Genomic DNA, 3,971 nt, shown 5'->3' with positions numbered 1-3,971 from the left:
AGAACACTCATTAATATAAATCATAACAATGTTTTTTTAAATCAAAAGAAATAACAGCAAAAATAAATAAATGGGACCTAATTAAACTTAAAAGCTTTTACACAGCAAAAGAAACCATTGACAAAATGAAAAGAAAACCTTCTGAATAGGAGAAAATATTTGCAACTGATATTATTGATAAGGGGTCAATATCCAAAATATATAAACAGCTCATAGAACTGTATGTGTGTGTGTGTGTGTGTGTATATATATATATATATATATATATATATATATATAACAATTAAAAATGGTCAGAAGACCTGAATAGATATTTTTCCAAAGAAGACATACAGATAGCCAACAGGCACATGAAAAGATGTTTAACATCATTAATTATCAGAGAAATGAACATCAAAACCACAGTGAGATATCACCTCACACCTATCAGAATGGCTATCATCAAAAATCTACAAATAAATGTTGGCTAGGATGTAGAGAAAAGGGAACACTTGTACATTGTTGGTGGGAATGTAAATTGGTGCCGCTGCTATGGAAAACAGTATGGAGATTCCTCAAACTAAAAATAGTACTACCACTCTTCTTCGTGGTGACTTGGAGGCCATCAGCTGCTTCAGGACGAAGGTGAATATCTCTTTCCCAGCCACTGGCTGTCAGAAACTCATTGAAGTGGATGATGAATGAAAACTTCATACCTTTTATGAGAATGGTATGGCCACAGGAGTTGCTACTGATGTGCTGGGTGAAGAATGGAAGGGTTATGTGGTTTGAAACAGTGTTGAGAATGACAAAAAAGGTTTCACCAGGAAGCAGGTGTCTTGATCCATGGCCAAGTCCACCTGCTACTGAGTAATGGGCATTCCTGTTACAGACCAAGGAGGACTGAAGAAAGAACATGCAAATCTGTACAGGGTTGCATTGTGGATGCCAATCTCAGTATTCAACTGGGTCACCATAAAAAAAGGGGAGAAGGATATTCCTGGACTCACTGATACTACTGTGCCTCATCATCAGGGGCCCAAAAGGGCTAGCAGAATCTGCAAGCTTTTCAATCTCTCTAAAGAAGACGATGTCTGCCAGTATGTTGTGAGAAAGCCCATAAACAAAGAAGGTAAGAAACCTAGGACCAAAGTACCCAGGATTCAGCATCTTGTTACTCCACGTGTTCTGCAACACAAACGTTGGCATATTGCTCTGAAGGAACAGTGTACTAAGAAAAATAAGGAAAAGCCTGCAGAATATACTAAACTTTTGAACAAGGGAATGAAGGAGGCCAAAGAAAAATGCCAGGAACAGACTGCCAAGAGTCGAGGCTGTCCTCTCTGAGAGCTTCTACCTTTAAGTCTGAGTCTAGTCAAAAATGAGATGTGCTAAAGTAACAAATAATAAGATCAGAAATAAAAAATAAATAAATAAATAAATAAATAAAATAAAAATATCACTACCATATGATCCAGCAATTCTACTCCTGGGTATATATCTGGGAAAAAAATGAAAACACTGTTTTGAAAATATATATGGATCCCAATGTTCACAGCATTATTTACAATGGCCAAGATATGGAAGCATCCTAATGTCCATCAACAGATGAGTAGATAAAGAAGATGTGGTGTGTGTGTGTCTATATCTATATCTATATATAATGGGATATTACTCAGCCATAAAAAAGAATGAGATTCTCTCATTTGCAAAAACTTGGATGGACCTAGAGAGTATTATGCTTAATGAAATATCAGATAAAGACAAATTCTCTATGTTATCACTTATATATGATATCTAAAAAATGAAACAAGTGAATGTATGTAACAAAACAGAAGCAGACTCACAGACACAGAGAATAAACTAGTGGTTATCACTGAGGAGGGAGAAAGGGGGAGGGACAAGATAAGGGTATGGAATTAAGAGGTACAAACTACTATGTACAAAATAGATAAGCAAGTAGGATATATTATATGGCATAGGTAAATATAGCCAGTTTTGTAATAACTCTAAATGAAGTATAATCTATAAAAATATCACATCAGTCTATTGTACACCAGAAACTAATATAATATTGTAAATCAGCTATTCTTTAATAAAAAAATAAATAAACAATTCTTTTTAAAAAAGAAGATATTATTGGATCACTGATCACTCTAGCTACAGATTTGTAGGTGTATCCATGATTTAACAAAAGAAAAGAAAAACAAGTTGAAGATTATATTTAGAATATTTTTCTTTAGAAAATAAAGCTATAAAAGAGAGCTTTATTAGGATATAGTCATGCATGTAAGTATATAAACAAGGGAAATTGAAACCACAATTTTGCTTATTCTAGTCTAAGGGGAATGTGTTGAGAAAGTGTGAGGGTAATATTAGAAAATTATGAAAAAATACTATTTTAACTCATTTTGGAAGTGTCATTATTTCTAATTTTCAACAAAGTGTTTTAATACATATTTTAATCTCATGTTTCTTATTTAATTATATTTAATAACTAAAGTTTCCATTAATTTAACTAGACATTTAAGCACAGAAAATAATAGCTCAGGTACCAGATCTTTAGAAACTCAGCTTAGGGAAGGAAATAAATTGTAAAAATATTGAAAAAATATATATAACAATTTAATATACACATTATATATTACTTTAGAGAAGGAAGAGAAAATGCCTAACTGTCCAGAGAGAACAGGCAATGGTTTACCAAGCAGATGATGTTTGATCAGAATCCCAAAGAATGGGTTGTAGTTCCGTCATTAACAGGGCTACTGGGATACATTAGGGTGAGTTTAAACTACTCATGGAAGTTTGAGTAATATTAGTTTGAAAATGTAGTCAAGGTTTCAAATATCAAACGTTTTGTATAACTTACTAATGATAATGAAAATAGTTACCATTTCTTGAGCAGTTACATGCCAGTCACTCATCTAAGTAGCTTGTGTCAATTGTTTTTTATTTTATATTTTGAATGGCATTAAAACATTGGTAAATTAACTGTCATTTTACAGATGATGAAAGAGAAGCTAAATATCTTAGTTATGGATTTTATTTTCTGGCAATGTGACCAAAAGCATTGAGGAAATCAGAATTAAGAAATAGTGACATGGTCATTGTTTTAGAATGCCAAGGTGAGATTACTATAGACATCCAAGGAAGAAATATTAAAAACACAAATTAATGCAGTAGCATTAGAAAATGGTGATAGCATACATGATTTATGTGATATTTGGGATCCTTAGCTGACAGAATATGGTAATCTGTTGGATCTTTAAAATCAGGAAAAAAATAGTCACATTTGACCATGTGTTTAGGTGCCTGAATAAATAAAACTGCTATTAACTAAAATTGTGAAAGCAGTGAAAAGAACGTGTCTCATTCTTATCTTGAGGAAATCATAAATTCAGATTTTTTTCAATTTTTATTTTTATTTGGCCACACCACACAGCATGTGGGATCTTAGTTTCTCCACCAGGGATTGAACCCACAACCCCTGCATTGGAATCACAGAGTCTTTAACCACTGGACCATCAGGGAACCCCCATAAATTCAGATTTAAACTTAAAGATATTGAGATTTCTGGACATTCAATTGAAGAATAGGGAAAATTCAAAATATATATTTTGGCTCCATACAGAGATGTGGCAGGTCTTGAAGACCATCATCTTATAGACAGAAATTGAGATCATGCATATGGATATTATTCCCTTAACAATGAATTCTAATTGATTCAGTCATACTGTACTGATGTGATATTTCCCAATTATCAAACAATTCTAAATAATAGAATCAGGACAGGAAGTATAGTCTTTGAGAGGCTGGTTTGTCCTCTTTTCTTAGCCTAAATGCAAGTTGATTACCTGCCTTTATTTCTATTTTTTTTTCTGAGTGATATAATGCCATAGAGATAGCTTCATAAAAAATAGCTTAAGAACACAGAAATATATCCACATAAATATGCCCATTTAATTTTTGATAAAGGAGCAAAAACACTT

The 3,971-nt window shown here is 32.8% G+C and overlaps 1 pseudogene; it reads left to right on the top strand.

Moving 5' to 3' along the window:
* The first annotated feature begins 676 nt into the window (after nucleotides 1–676).
* LOC132491053 (small ribosomal subunit protein eS6-like) lies at nucleotides 677–1,364 on the top strand (annotated as a pseudogene).
* Nucleotides 1,365–3,971: the final 2,607 nt, after the last annotated feature.

Source organism: Mesoplodon densirostris, chromosome 5, assembly GCF_025265405.1.
Source record: "Mesoplodon densirostris isolate mMesDen1 chromosome 5, mMesDen1 primary haplotype, whole genome shotgun sequence".
Taxonomy (NCBI): Eukaryota; Metazoa; Chordata; class Mammalia; order Artiodactyla; family Ziphiidae; genus Mesoplodon; species Mesoplodon densirostris.
This window is presented reverse-complemented; position numbering and strand designations above follow the sequence as displayed.